The 15374-nt window shown below is 56.1% G+C and overlaps 1 protein-coding gene across 3 annotated transcripts in view; it reads left to right on the top strand.

Annotated features, from left to right (window-relative positions):
- Positions 239-15374, top strand: part of LINGO1 (leucine rich repeat and Ig domain containing 1) — a 213898-nt gene continuing 198762 nt past the window's right edge. For all 3 annotated transcript variants that reach the window (XR_001919928.1, XR_001919930.1, XR_001919929.1), the window contains exon 1: positions 239-542. The gene's annotated coding sequence lies outside the window, so the exon portion shown is untranslated. The remainder of the gene's footprint in view (positions 543-15374) is intronic.

Below are 15374 nucleotides of genomic sequence, written 5' to 3'. Positions count from 1 at the left end.
GGCCCCTCTGGGAACACCGGAGGATCTAAGGCGGGGCCAGCCCGGTAGGACCGCAGGGTCACTCCGCAGGCTCCGCGGGCCGCGCTCCGGGGGCTCCCGGCGGGCCGGGGCCTTTGTGAGCGCCCCAGGAGGGCAAGAGTCGGGAGTGCGGAGCCGGTTGTGCGGCGGCGGGGGTGTGTGCGCGCCCAGGTGTGCGCGTGTGTGCACGAGTGTGAGCGCCCAGGCAGTTGGGAGCGCGCGTTAGGGATTCTGCTGGCATCGCAGTGTGGAGAACTGGCGGCAGGAGCGGGGCGCGGAGGGGAGCGCGGGGCCCTCCCGTGCACACGCACACTCACCGCGCGCGCGCGCGCACACACACACACACATACACACACACACACACTCGCGCACACGCCCTCCCTTCCTCGCTCGTTGCCGCGGCCACCATCTCAGAGCCGAGCCCTGCGTAGCGGGAACCCGAGCCGGAGCGGGAACCAGAGAGGAGCCCAGCGGGGGAATGCGGCCCCGGAGCGGAGCTGCGCGCCGACTGCGCGCCCGGGACGGTGAGTGTGGCTGGGCAGGAGGGATGCTGTGGCGGGGCCGGGGCCGCGGGGGCGCAGGCCGGGGAGCTGGGGTGTCTGCCCGCCGGCAGCGCCGCGTGCGCGGCCTCTGATTGGGCGGGAGCCTCAGGGGCAGCGGGTTGTGGGGTGGGGTGTTGGGTGCGCGCCCGTTGTGAGGGGGTGGGTGCACGCGTGGAGCTGAAGGGGAGCGCGCTCAGCACCCCGGTTCGTGACCGCGCTCTCGCCCGCTGCGCGGCCCCGCCTAACCATTACCTGCCATCGGAACCCCGGCGACTTGGACCAACTTTGCGTGTGGGAGCAGAGGATGGAGGCGCTTTAATGGTGGAACTCCGGCCTTTCTCGGAGAGAACGCGAGGGAGGAATGGGCCGCGTGCCGTGCCGCCCGGCGGGTCAAGGGGGAACGTCCACTTTATCAGCGCAGCCGCCGGCTCTCGGGGACACCGGTTCAGCCCCTCGGCGCCGCTCTGGAGGCGCCCGGGGCGCCGGATTCCCGTGACCCCGCCAGGGTCAGATGGGACCGCGGGGCGACGGCTTCCCGGCCTCAGGGCCGGGAGGTCATCTTTGCAGCCAGGCTGAGGACGCGGGTTTGAGGTTTGGGAGTTGGGAGACTTGCCTCTGTGTTTGTGTCCCTGCTCCTCTGCTCCGTAGGACTGGCGGCTGGAAGAAGGGAACTGCCAGGAAAGTGCATCCCATCAGTCCTGGCCCCCAAAGAGCTCCCAAGAGCCTAGGGATTGGAAGGGGAATCACTAGGCTCCCAGCCGGGTGCCGCCCCGCCCCTCCCCCTCCCCCTCCCCTGCTTTTCTTGGAACCATGCTCCTGCTGCCTCACTGATGAGGCTGCGATTGTGCTGTGCCCCCATCCTCACCTCCATCTTCTGGCATTCTTGTCCTTTGCTAACAGCTTCAGGAAGCTTACCAATTACCCCTACCCCCTCTGCCCCCAGTGCCAGCCCTGCCTCTTCAGTAGAAGATCAGATGGTCGGGTAGTCCAGGATGGTGCCCTGAGAGGTGTGGGAGGCCAGTGTCCCAGGAGGGAGATGCCCAAGAAAGGGAAAGAGTTCAGGCTCCCTGAAGGCCTCTCCACTTTACTGAATTCTCCCTGCTTCCAAGCAGCTTCTTCCTCCTCTAGGAAGCCTTCTCTGATTGCTCCCCATCTTTCCTTTCAGCTTGGGATTCTGGGATGGAGCAGCTGAGTTTCTCAGCCGCCCTTGTCCATGTGCCTCGCTCCCTGGCACTCAGTGTCTGAGCCCATGGGGTCAGAAGTCTTGTTCTCAGCCTCGATGCTGGGTGGAGGGTGGTGATGTTGGGCCAGTCTGTATCTCCCTGAGTCTAAGGGGCATGGTAATATCTACCAGTTCTCAGGCTTAGACGGACTTCCACTTTCACTGCCACTCCGCGATCTCTCTGCTGCCTTGTGAGAATGGAGGGGCCATGGCCACGTTTCCTCTCCATTTCAGAGGGGGATGTTGAGGCAGAGATGGAGCTAGGGGAATGACAGTCATTCCCTTGCACTGTGAAGTTATCCTTTAATCCTGATCTTTGCTGAGGTGGGAGGGCGCAGGGAGGGCCCTGAAGCCTTCTTTATTGACCTGGGCTCTGGGGATCTGCTGCTGGAGGGTCTCCCCAGGACAGCTCTCTTGCTGCTGTGACCAACACACTCTCCAGATGGTCAGGGAGGTAGGCACAGCCGCTGTCAGCCTGATTCTCCTGGTTTGATCCCAGCCTCATCTGGGCAGACCCCAGAGTCCCCCTGGTCTCTGTTTGATGGTTTGCAAACCTATAATCCTTGGCACTGGGATGTCAGTGTCATTCTGGGGATCCAAGCGCCAGCCTGACACTCTAGATCCTGTCATTGTCCTCCTGCTTGGATCCTGGAATCCCTCCTACTATTCTGAGGTCTCTCCCATGGAGTCCCTTTCTGGGCCAAAGAGCTCACCCTCATGTGAATGGGCTCCCCACACAGAGGTCTAAATGTGCACTGGGGGTGGGGATAGGGCCTGATGGTTATGGGGACCACTTCCTTCCCAAGTGGCCCACCCGAGACACAGGTAGCTAGAGTAGCTCTCAGCTCCAGGCAGGTGTCTGTGCCCATTCTCCCCAGCCCAGTCCTGATGATACCCTGGACTTATCCCCAGGGCCACTCGGGCCCTTGAAGACCTCAGGGGGGGAAGAGCTGTTGCCCAGAAGTGGCCAAAGCTCATCTGGGTGTGGGAGTGCTGGGGGTAGTGGGGGTGGTCTGCTGGGTTCTCTGGTGGCTCCCTTGGCCACTTTGCTGGCTTCACTCTGGGGCAGCATCTCTCTGCCTCTGCCCCTTCCTTTCTTCCAGCTTGAGCTGACTTGGTCTTTCTTAGCTGTCATTCCCCCGCCCCCTGACCCCTTGCCCCCTACCTCTTTACCCCTTTGTCCCCCTGTGGCTCCCTGAGCTCTGGTCATTTGCTCCTTTGTGTTGACCTGACTGATGCTCTGGTTGGTTCCCAAGTGGCTGGAACATAGCCAGCTGTCTGCTTGGCCCCACCCTGCCATCAAGACCTGCTTGAACACTGCCCTGGTTCTTTGACCCCTACCCCAATCACCCATTCCCAACTGATTCCAGCAGGGTGAGTCCTCAATATAGGGCCTCAAGCCAAGGAGAGAGAGAGAATATGGTACCTCTTTGGCCCCTGATCTGGGGGTCAGGGATGAAAGCCCCCATCAGGTGCTCCCAGCCCCCACTGGCTGCCTCCTTTAGGAAGATGACCACTCCCTGCTCTAAACCTCCTGACTGGGAAGGATTCCTGCTCTGCGTGGCCCCCTTAATTTCCTTGCCCATTCCTGCTCTGCGTGGTCCCCTTAATTTCCTTGCCCTGACCCTGCTGTGTTTGTGTTTTAAATTATAACAAACTCAGTGATAAGTGGGTTTCCCTGGTAGCTCAGCTGGTAAAGAATCCGCCTGCAGTGTTGGAGACCCAGATTCGATTCCTGGGTTGGGAGGATCCCTTGGAGAAGGGGTGGGCTACACTCCAGCGTTCTTCGGTTTCCCTGGTGGCTCAGATGGTAAAGAATCCACCTGCAATGTGGAGACCTGGGTTTGATCCCTGGGTTGGGAAGATCCCCTGGAGGAGGGCATGGCAACCCACTCCAGTGTTCTTGCCTGGAGACTCCCCATGGACAGGGGAGCCTGGTAGGCTACAATCCACAAAGAGACACGACTGAGCGACTAAGCACACAGTGAGAAGTTGTTGATTGGTCTGGGCCTTGGGGTAACTTGAGGGGGTAAAGTTACCCCTGACCACTCAGGCCTCCTTTATGGGGAAGTGGGGGCCACCCTGGCCAACCAGATTTTCTTTTGTGGGTTTCCAGTTGGCTTAAAGCTTAACATTCAGAAAACGAAGATCATGGCATCTGGTCTCATCACTTCATGGGAAATAGATGGGGAAACAGTGGAAACAGTGTCAGACTTTATTTTGGGGGGGGTCCAAAATCACTGCAGATGGTGACTGCAGCCATGAAATTAAAAGACGCTTACTCCTTGGAAGAAAAGTTATGACCAACCTATAGCATATTGAAAATCAGAGACATTACTTTGCCAACAAAGGTCTGTCTAGTCAAGGCTATGGTTTTTCCAGTGGTCATGTATGGATTCGAGAGTTGAACTGTGAAGAAAGCTGAGCACCGAAGAATTGATGCTTTTGAACTGTGGTGGTGCAGAAAACTCTTGAGAGTCCCTTGGACTGCAAGGTGATCCAACAAGTCCATTCTAAAGGAGATCAGCCCTGGGTGTTCTTTGGAACGAATGATGATAAAGGTGAAACTCCAGTACTTTGGCCACCTCATGCATAGAGTTGACTCATTGGAAAAGACTCTGATGCTGGGAGGGATTGGGGGCAGGAGGAGAAGGGGACGACAGAGGATGAGATGGCTGGATGGCATCACCGACTTGATGGATGTGAATTTGAGTGAACTCTGGGAGATGGTGATGGACAGGGAGGCCTGGCATGCTGCGATTCATGGGGTCGCAGAGAGTCGGACACGACTGAGAGACTGAACTGAACTGACTGAACTGAAGGCCTCAATATCTGCTCCCAGGAACCGTGTCCCAATTGGCCTTGCCCTTCACTGCCTGGAACTGTCCACTTGGGGATCACTCCATATTGGGGGCCTCTCTTGCTTTGAGACCTGGGAGCTCATACTGAGGGTACTTATGACAAACCTGGGCCCATCCCTGGATGAGCTCTGAAAGGAGTCACAGACATGGACCCACACCCCTGGGTATAAGGCAGCCTGGGCTAGGCCCCGCAAGGTACAGGGGAGGGAGGCTGGCAACGGGCTGTTTCAGATGGACCCAGAAGGGCTGACCTGTTCAGATATTTCTGACACTTGGTGGATGCTCAGGAAATGTGCTGGATAAGTGAATGAGTGGAGGATGCGACCGAGTGAGGGCTTTCCAGGCAGATGGCATAGTGTTAGCAAAGGCTTGGCGGTGGGAGGCGCCAGGCACGGGAGGGGGAACGTGTTTGCAGTGGAGTGGTTCCTGCAGGGGCACAGCAGGCACAGAGCAGGTTGGCACAAGACGGAGGAGGATCTTGAGTGCCCAGCTGAGGAGTGTGGGCTGATTTTGTATTCAGAGGTTGTCGGGTGAAGTTCTGGAGGGACGCGATCAGATTTGCAATTTAAACCGCTCCCTCTGGTGGTCGTGGGAGTGGTTGGCTGGGAGAGCCGGAGTCAGGGCCGCTGTCCTAGAGCTGCTTTGGGAGTGCAGGCTGGTGGTGGGGGCAAGAGCAGGGCCAGGCGCCTGGCCAGCTTTCGCTGGGATGGCCAAGGAGCTGTGCATGGTTCCCCTTCTGATGGAGGAGGAAGATATTTGGGCTGGGTGGGGAGTCAGGTGGAGTGATGCAGGCGGTCAGAGTGAGGCAGGGCCTCTGGCATCATCATTCCCACCTCCTGGGCTTACAGAGTCGGCAGGCATCCTGGTGTCAACAAATGAGTCTTTATTACTGGCCCTTCCCCTGTGCTTACTTGAGCAAGTTCCTGAAGTTTCTCGGGCCTCAGTTTTCATGTTTGTAAAATGGATAAGTTTGTCTCCTTGGAGACCTGGAGTGAATTTGGGTGGAAGGCAGTGACCTGGGAAGTGGAATGCAAGGGGAAGCGGTAGAGGGCGGGTCATCACCGCTATTTGAGAGAGGAAGAGTTGGATGCCCAGAGAGGGCCAGTGACTCACACGAGGTCACAAAGCAAGTTGGGTGGGGGCAGAGGCTCCAGCTGGGGGTTTTCCTGGCTGTGCCTGCGGCCTGCAGGGCAGGGATGGGTGGGGTGCCCGGGGCCTTGGAGCCTTTGCAGAGGGCCTCCTCAGGCACTTGCTTCAACCGTCCAGCTGTCAGGGAGAGTATGGGGCCATATGGCCACATCAGGGGAGGAGCCCGCCACCCAGGAGGGATAGCGGCTGCCACTCTGGCCTTCTGCTCTATGAGGGCACTGCCCACCCCTAGGGTCAGGGTGGGAGGGGGCCAAAGTGGAACCTCAGTGTCTAGGTTGGTTTGGACATGGAGGCTGGGCCTTGGCAGGTGGCCCAGTCTCAGCACCCATCTGCCAGGGCAGCAGGACAGGCGGCTCCATGCCCAGGACTGATCCAATTAACTCAGGACCAACTGTGCCAGACACCCCACCCCCATTCCCCATGCCAGTCCTCTGGCCCTGCTGGTCCACAGGCCATGGGGTGGCACAGCGCCTCTGATGTCAGGGTCTCAGGTTTGAGTGGAGTATATGTGTGTGACACGCAGCTCAGGTGTGACATGCAGCCTTACCCTGATCACTGATTCTGTAGTTTTGAGATTTTGGAGTATGGAAATGGGCCCCTCAGATCAGTCTGGTGTGATTAAAAGGGCTTGCCTTGGGCATGGGAGCCATCTGGAACTGAGTCTGAATTCTGTCTCAGCCTCTTCTGAGCTGGATGGGCTCAGGCAAATCACTTTTCTGGCCTCAGTTTCTTCATCTCTTATGTGAGAATGATAACCCCTTCTCCGGGTGTCATTAACACACTTTGAAATAATACACACAGAGCATGCGCTAGCTTGATACACTGAAGAGTCTCAGTAAGTGTCAGTCATGTTTTGCCCTCTGCTGGGAGAGAGAAGTGAGTTCTGCTGGAGTTTCAGTCTCTAGGCTGAAGAGGAGCCTTATTTTTCAGGAAAAAATGTGCTTTATAATTTAATGTGGTACATGCATGCTTAGTTGTGTCCGACTCTTTGTGACCCCATGAACTGTGGCCCACCAGGCTCCTCTGCCCATGGAATTTTCCAGGCAAGAATACTGGAGCGGGTTGCCATTTCAGAGGATCTTCTTGACCTAGGGACCAAACCCAGGTCTCCTGCATATCCTACACTGGCGAGCAGGTTCTTTACCGCTAATGCCACCTAGGAAGCCCAGTTTATAATTTTATAAGTAAGTTTTTATACTCCATCCCTCATTTAGTCCCCATGGCATGCTGTAAAGTAGGAAGAGAGCACTGTCCCATTTCACAGATGAAGAAACTTGCAAGCGATTCTCCAGAGTCACACAGTGAGTTGGCCTTGACCCTGTCTTTGGACTCCTGGTCCAGGACTCTTGCTGCCTTGATATGGGTCCCAAACTGCGGGGGAGTAGAGGCTGGGGAGAAGTGGGTCTGTCTTCAACAAAGTCTGTCTAGACCGAGCTTGGGGATTCTAGAGAGTCTCTGCCTAGCCCTGTCTCTGGTACACGTGCAGGGACAGGCTGCCATGGTGACAGACAGACAATCCCAGCTGGGGTTACTGTGGGGGATGCTCAGTGAGGCAGTGATTGGGGCATTTCTCCAATGACATGTCTGTCCAACATGGGGTAGGGGTGGGGACAGGTGTGTGTGTGTCAGGGTGTGTCTGGGGAGGGAGGGGGAGCCTTTACCTCTTGGGCACCCTTGGACCCTGCCCAGGCAAGCAGGGCTCAGCCTTCGGGGCTCTCTTCTGGGGAGAACACTGGGCTCCCCCAGCTGTGTGGCTTTGGCTGGGTCACTGTGTGTCCCTCTTTGAGCCTCAGCGTCCCTCTTTGTAAGTGCAAGATAATCCCCTCCCTGCCTGCCTCCCAAGGCTGTGTTTGGGACTCTACTGTAAATACATGTTTTGATACAAACATCATCTTCCACAGCTGCGAGGCCAGGCGTCCCCGTCCTACATCTGCGGGTCCTGTGATCACTCAGCGGTTCTCTTGTTGGGTGTTTCCTCTGGGCCCGGCTGCGCTGGCTGCTCTGGGGACAGAGATGAGTAAGGCTAGCCCCCACCCTCGTGGGGCGGAACCTGGCAGGAACTGTGGACTCCGTGGCATTTAACGGTCCTTCCAAACACATGCTGGTTGTCACGCTCCCACTCAGCATCCTCCAAGGGCTCCCTGTTCCTCAGACTGGCGTCTGGACCCCTCAGTGTTTTGCAGAGTCCGATTCTCCCCGCACCCAGCCATCTCGTTCCATAGTCCTCTGTGCAGTTAGGCTCCAGCCCAATGCCGCTCATTCTCTCCTTCTCACGTGCTGTGGCTTTCCTTCCTCCAGGGGTTCACCCTACTGACCCCCCTGCCTGAGTCCTTCCTCCATCTCTGCCCGTAGATCCCACCTGCTTTTCCACACTCAGCCTGAATGTGGTGTTTAGAAATCCCTCCTGGTCCCCCTAGCTGGGAGCAGCTTCTCCTTCCTCAGAACTCAGAGCAGCGTATCTGCTTTACGTTTTGCAAACACTTGCTGTGCACCTACTGTATGTGAGGCCTACTGTGTGCAAGGCCTGCGATACCTGGCAGTTGGTCTCTCCTCATGGACTGGGAATGCCTTGGTGGCAAGGGCTGGGCTTATTCATCCTGGGTACCTGGCAGATCCAGGGATCTGGGACCAGATGGGCTGACCAGGGCATGTGGCCCATCCCTCAGAGCCTCTGTGGCCACTGCCTCTTCCCCCTCCTTTTTGGGTCTGGAGATTCTGGCTGAGCCCAGGACATCTCTTTGAGAAGCTCCGAGTTACTGGCGGCTTTTCTGCTGAGATGCTCACTACAGATGAGGCCTTCTGTCCCCTGGGAGGCTCCGTCAGGCCAGGGCGGGGATGCCCAGTCACTGGCCACACATAACTCTCCCCGATGAATTGCATGGCATCCAGCAATTAGCAATTGATTATTTGGGGTACTGATAACTCTTCCATTATCGATTGGCGGAGGCGGGCCTGGCCAACGTTGGTGTGGGTCAGCTGGGCCTGGCTGGGAGATTGCGATCATGGTCATTTATTCCTGACCAGGATGCTCGTAAATAGGAACAAGAGAAAGGGAGGTGCTGGTGATCCTCTCTTAGATTCGCACTGCCAGGGTTGGAGTAGAGAGATAGGGAGGAGGTGAAGGGGAGCTTTTGCTCACTCTCACCTCCCTTTGTTGGCTTCTTCTGTGTTCTGCTTCCAGTCTCTCCTGGCCTGGGTCTCAGCTTTCCCATCTATTAAGTGGGGATTTCAGTCTCTGTGGGGTAACACTGTGCCTTTGAATGAGACGCCTAAGCAGTCCCTGACTTGTCATTATTTCTGGTTAATGAGGGTGAGGCAGGGGAGCAGCAACCTGAGGCTCAGAGAGGGTAGTGGCCATATGAGGATGGAGCCAGCATCCAGATCTCTAATCCAGGGGCTTCCCTGGTGGTCCAGTGGTTAAGACTCTCTGCTCCCAATGCAGGAGGCCCAGGGTTCGATCCCTGGTCAGGGAACTAGATCCCACATGCTGCAACTAAGACCTGGAGCAGCCAAAAAAATAAATAAAAATGAATATTAAAAAAAAAGATGTCTAATCCAGGGTCATTTTGAAGAAGGGCAGGGAGAAAGTGGGTGGGAAGAAGGTGGTGGGTGGGAGGAAGGTGGTTGGTCAGAAGAAAACAGTTGCTTCATTAAGCGCTGTGTTTGGCTTCTGAATGTGCTCAGGCTTCTAAATGTGGAGCTAGGACTCAGTGGAATTTGTGCAAAAGCGATTTCTAGGGAAACCACATAAAGGGGATGGCAGGGGGCATGTTTAACCTACTTAAGAGACCCAGCTGCCTTTCAGGCCTGCCAGGAGCAGGAGGTATTATTTGTGGGGTCCTGGCTCATGTGACCAATGCGTTGTGTTTTTTTTTTTTTTTTTTTTTTTTACTTTTTGTTAGGAACATTTTCAAAGGTACAGAAAGATAGAGGGAGTAGTGTAGCAAACTCCCATATACCCGCTCACCCAGATTTAACAGTTGTTGACATTTTACCATATTTTGCTTTATCTTTTTCTTTCTGGAGTAGTTTAGAGTAAATTATAGACATCATGACATTTCACCCCTAAATATTTCAGCATCCATCTCCAAAAAATATAAGAAAATGCTTGTCTTACCTCAAGTGGTCACATAATTCATTTTCTCCTTGAGAAGTGAGGATGCTTGAGAGATGCGGAGACTAAGGCCTGAAAGACAACCTGGCCTGTCCACGGTCACACAGCGCAGAGGGGGCGGGAAGAGGAGTGGGATCTGGGAGGCTGTCTACAGGTGTCAGCCCAGGATTGCCCGAGACTGTGGGGGCGAGGGGAGGCCGGAGGCGGCCTGGAGCTGGGCAGGTGGCTGGGGTAGGAAGCTGCTAGGGTGGTTCCTCTGGCTCAGGCTGGAGGTTCCGCCTGGAAACAGGAAGTGAGTCTCTTTTAGGATAGCCGGGGTTCTTTTCCTTTTGTTTGCTGCGGGGATTAATCAGGAACTGCAGCGTCAGGAAAATCTAAAACAACTTCTTGTTTATTGTTTAATTTAGGAGACTGTTATCAGGCTCTGGCCATGCAGGGCCAGGGGAGCCTCTGCTGGCACAAGGCGCAGGGCTGCCCGCACCAGCCATTTTGGATGGCAGGAGGGAAGGCAAGGGGAGGGCTGCCTGGAGTTCGGGGGTGGTGCTTAGGGGCCCAGCCTGGATAGCCAGGGGCTTTGGGAGAACTGAGGGTGTGTGGGGGGGAGGTAGGGGGCTGCGCCTGAGATCTGGGCTGGGCTGAGTCTTTGGTAGCCTCAGAACAGAGATGAGAAGCGAGGCATGGGCTGGGGCAGGTGCAGAAAGGAGGGCGGGCTTTGGCTGCCTCTAGCCACATGGAGGAGCTGTCTTCACTCTCCTGCCTGGGCCCAGATTTCTCTTTGAGGAGGGAGGCCGGGTGTCCTGCCAGCCTAGGGCAGGTGCCAGTCTCCCCGGGCTTCCTTGTCTCCTTGGGGTCAGGGTGATTCTGCCCTCCTGGCACCCACACATGCTTTTTCTGCCCTTAGTGCCCTTGGTGACTTGTGAGCACCTCTTGATTCTGTGAGGGTCACCGGGGTCACAGATATGGAACTGGAGAACGTTGGAACTAGACGGTAGCCTCGGAGATGATCTCATTCTTTTTAGGTAGGGAAACTGAGGCACAGGGAGTGGCCAACCCCATCTCAAGTGTCACATTGAAAAGCATTGCAAATACAATGCTTTTGTACTTGCAGTGGTCCAGTGGCTGAGACTCGGAGCTCCCAATGCAGGGGGCCTGGGTTTAATCTCTGGTCAGGGAACTAGATCCTACACGCTGCAACTAAAGATCTTGCATGCTGCAACAAAGATAGAAGATTCTGCATGCCGCAACTAAAACCTGATGCTGTCAAATAAATAAATAAATATATATATAAATAAATGTTAAAAAAAAAAAGAAAAGCATTGCAGAGCCTTGGCAAAAAGTCAGGAGTCTGGTTTCTCAGTCCCAGAATCCCCTGCTCCTGGCCCTTGTGGGGCTGTGGTTCAGACAGACCAGTGCTCCCTCTGGTTCAAAGGGGCAGAGGTGGGCCCAGCTGGGGAAGGGCTGTCAGTCATCCTGGGGTTGGCCCCAGGTTCCTAGGAGCTGCTCTGCCTTCTGTACATGCACATGCACACACACGCACACACACACCTTGTTTACCAGTGGGGAGTGTGGGTGTGCAGGTTGGGGAGGAGGCTTCAGCGGGGTGGCCCGAGGCCCAGGCATCCAGGGCTGAAACGGTCTTCCTGTGCTCCCATCGCTGCCCCCACAGTGAGGAGAACCCTGGTTTGTGCCACACTTACTGCTGGGCTTATTTCTGGAGGACGGAAGTAGGAGCAGTGAGCAGGAGAGTCCCCTGGGAGGAAGGTGACTGGAGGGAGAGTAAGAGAAGACAGGTCAAAACACCTTCTGATTCCTCGTCCACGCCCTGCATCACTGCCAGACCCTACATCAAGCCTGTGTATTCTCTGCACGTGGGGATGGAGAGGAAGACAGCCAGCCTCCCCCAAGTGGCTGGATGGGGGCTGTGGACCCGGGGCATGTCACCACCTCTCCTGGATGAAGTGAGGCAGGGAATGGACCGCTTCTGCTGTGAGAAGGGTAGGCAGGATTGGCTATGGCCACTGGCCCATCTGTTGACTGGTCCTTTGGTCACCTGCTGGGTGGGCAGTGGGCTGGCAAGGGTCGTAGGAATAGAGCAGGTCCTTGCTGCTCCGTCTCCAGGCCTTCCTTCTGCTCTCCCTGCACCAGAGTCCGGGCGCAGGTGGGCCAGAGCCAGCACAGGCCCCCACACCGGCTGCCTGCGTGCTGGAACCCCGGCAAGGCACCGGAAGAGCTTAGTGCTCACTGCAGTGAGGTGGCCATTATGGGCCCCATTGTACAGAGGAGGAAACTGAGGCTCAGGGGGGTCACTTGGTTGGTCAGTGGTGGGTCTGGGATTTGAAACCAAAACTACCTAGCTTTGCTGGATCTCACGGTCTTTGAGTCCTGGTTTCTGCTCTGGGCTTTGCCCTAACTGCTGTTCTCTGGGCCCTGGGTCAGGCAGGACTGTGAGTATTCCTGAGGGCTGGGCCGTAGCCACAGACTGGAGGGAAGGCTGAGCCTCTGGTCACTCCTTCCACCTGGCTGGGCAGGTTCTCAGGGTTCCGATGGAGGCATCCCCCCTCCTTAGGAAGGAGGAATCCTTCCTAAGCCAAGAAAGCGAGGGCTCCCTGGCTCTGTGTGGAGGGATCAGGCCCCTGTGTGTGTGCAAAGCACATCAGTGCCTCTCACCCTCTGCACCCAGCTGGTGTGTGCCTTCTGTGCCTTTATCAGGGGATGGCAAGGTGGCATGGGAGCCTGTGTGCATGGGCACAGGCCACTTGAGGCCTGGAGAGTCACCCTTGAGGAGTGAGTTGAAGTAGGGCAGAGGTGAGTTCACTGCACACCCACTAGTCATAGTGCCAGGTACTTTAAATATATTACCTCATTTAACTCTAAAAACAACCCCATGAAATTTGTACTACTACTGTTCCCATTTAACAGATGAGAAAACTGAGGTTTAGAGAGATCAAGGGACATGGAAAGGTCACACAGTTAGTGGAGGGGTTGGCATTCAAACCTAGGAACATCTGCTTCTAGTGGAGGCTGTGTCATTTGTGTGCCACATGAGGAGAGTCTGTGCTGCAACTAGGAAGGAGGAAGTTAGAATTCAGGAAGATGCTGTTGGTGGCTGCTCTGTATTTGGAGGCAAGAGGCCAAGGGTCAAGTGAAGGGTCCCGGTGGGGAAGAGGCTGTTCAGTGGAAGAGGCATTTCTGGAAGTCTAGTGTGCAGCTTAGGGGTGTGTGTCCTTGGCTCGGTCATCTGCTCTGGGTCTTCACCCTCAAACCTGCCTTACCTCCCCCCGAGGGGAGGTGTGCACACTCCTTATACCCCCTTCTCAGGGTAAGGCCTGGAGGTGGGACCGAAGGAGGCCTCTCAGAAAACGGTCAGGGCTGCGTGCCCCATTGGGAGCATCTGGGGATGAGTCTGGAGAGGGGCCTGACTGTGCACGCCTCGAATGCCAGCCTGGAGTGGTGATGTTCTCCAGATTTTGAGCAGAGCCAGGACTGATGATTGGAGGGGTGGATCTCTGATGGCTGGGGGATGGGTGGTGGCTGTGGGTCCTGCCTGGTGGGGGAGTGGTGAGAGAGCCGGGGCATCTGGGGGCTTCTCCCCTCCTTGTCTCAAGTGCCCATCAGTGCAGGAGTGGCAGGGAGGTGGCTTTCCTTGTCTCCCATTCTTTATCCTCCCTTTTCCTGCCTCCAGAATGAGGACTAGGGGGGCGGGGTGTCTCTGGCCCTCCCAGGCCCCTCCCAGGCCCCTCCCTTGGAGGCTGTAAATATTTTATCTCCACCATCTCTGCTGCTGGAAATTGCTGCTTTTAACACATCCCCTTCCCCTCAAACCCCCTACCCGCGTTTTGCTTGGTACAAACTAACGCTGGAGAAATTCTGCATGGGGCGCTCGCTCTGTGTCTTCTGCTCGTGCCCAGAGTCCCCTCCAAAAACTCTAATTGCTTTTAAGCTGTGATAGTTGGCAAAAGCAATTTTCTTTACATTACGGAGAAAGGGGGGAAAATCCACTACATTCTCGTTTTCCTTTTTTTTTCCTTTTTGACGCTAACCTTACGTTTTGAATTCCTCCTCACTGCTGCTAAGGTTCTAGGGGAGAAACAGAGTAGAAAGAGGTGTGGGCAGGGAGTGCCCTCGGGCAGGGCGTTTTCACCCTGAGCCTCAGTTTCTCCGTTTGCAAGGTGGTCGTATGTTCATTCATTCAACAGACATTCCCTGAGCACATCCTCTGGAAGAGCATGAGGGCAAGGACCAACTCTGTCTTTGCTGCTGCATGCCCAGCACCCAGCTCAGAGTCTGACACCCGGTAGGTGCTCTGTTAAGACCAGCTGATTGGGTCAGTGAGTCTCTGTGAGCCAGGAAATTTGCCAAGCACTAGGAATGCGCTGGATGAATCAGACACAGCCCCTGGCCACCAGGGCTCACTGAATGGAGGGGAGCTGCCAAACACACATCGTGACCGTATTACGGAGTCGTAGAAGGTGGATACGGCATGCTTAGAAGCACAGAGCAGGACTGGCCAGGGGAGTCGGGAGAAGTTGCACAGGGGAGAACTTGGGCTGCATCTTGAAGAAGGGGTAGGAGTCTGACAGGTGAACTGGAGCCGAGGAGGAGAGAGTTTCAGACTGGAAATAGCATGTGCACAGACCAGGGGTGGTCAGTGCTGGAGCTGAGGGTGGGGTCAGGCCAGGGAGCCCTTGGGGCTGCCCAGATGGGCCTGAATTGCCTGGGAGAGCTTTGCATGGAGGTGGGGAGTTTGGGCTTAGGTGATGGGGACCTCTGGAAGGTTCTGAGCAGAGGACGTGTGGGAATGATCCCCCAACCCTACTCCAAGCTCCACGCAGATGGTAGTAGGGTAGGAGGGATGCTGGTTGGGAGGCTGATCCTTGGTGAGTCTGTGGGGGAAGGGAGGCTGGAGTGTGAGTCTGAGACAGAAAAGGCAGGGGATGGGAGTAGGGTGAGGGGTAGGGGTGTCCAAATCCTGGTGCTTGTCTCCTCTGCTTGTGCTTTGGTCAGAGGCAGTCAAGGCCTTTCCTGGAGCCTTGGGTGGGGGGCCGCCAGTGTAGCTGGGGAGGCAGGGGTCCAGTTCATAGGCCTCTGTTGCCACAGTCAGTCAGGCTTGCTTTGCTTTCGGTTCCTCGAAGTGTACAGCCCTTCACTGTGTATAAAGCCTGCTCACCTCTGACCCCTCAGGAGATCTTGGAAAGTGTCCCCCAAAGTGGGCAGAGCAGGGGGCTGTTCCCCACAGCCCAGGAGAGGCCAGGTCTGTCCCCGGGTCTCCAGGCAGGTGGAGACAGGGTGGAGATCTGAACCTAGGTCTCAGGGCCCCTCGCCTGCTGCCCGCACCACCTCTGTCATGCCCCCATCCGCCCCCAGCCCTCTCTTCTCCTCCCCTCCCCAGCCCCATGCTCCTTCCCTGTTTGCAGAGCATGTGGGGCTTTTCAAAAGCATTAATGATAGAAAATAAATTGGAATCGGAG

The sequence above is a fragment of the Capra hircus genome, chromosome 21 (genome assembly GCF_001704415.2).
Source record: "Capra hircus breed San Clemente chromosome 21, ASM170441v1, whole genome shotgun sequence".
NCBI classification, from domain to species: Eukaryota; Metazoa; Chordata; class Mammalia; order Artiodactyla; family Bovidae; genus Capra; species Capra hircus.
This window is presented reverse-complemented; position numbering and strand designations above follow the sequence as displayed.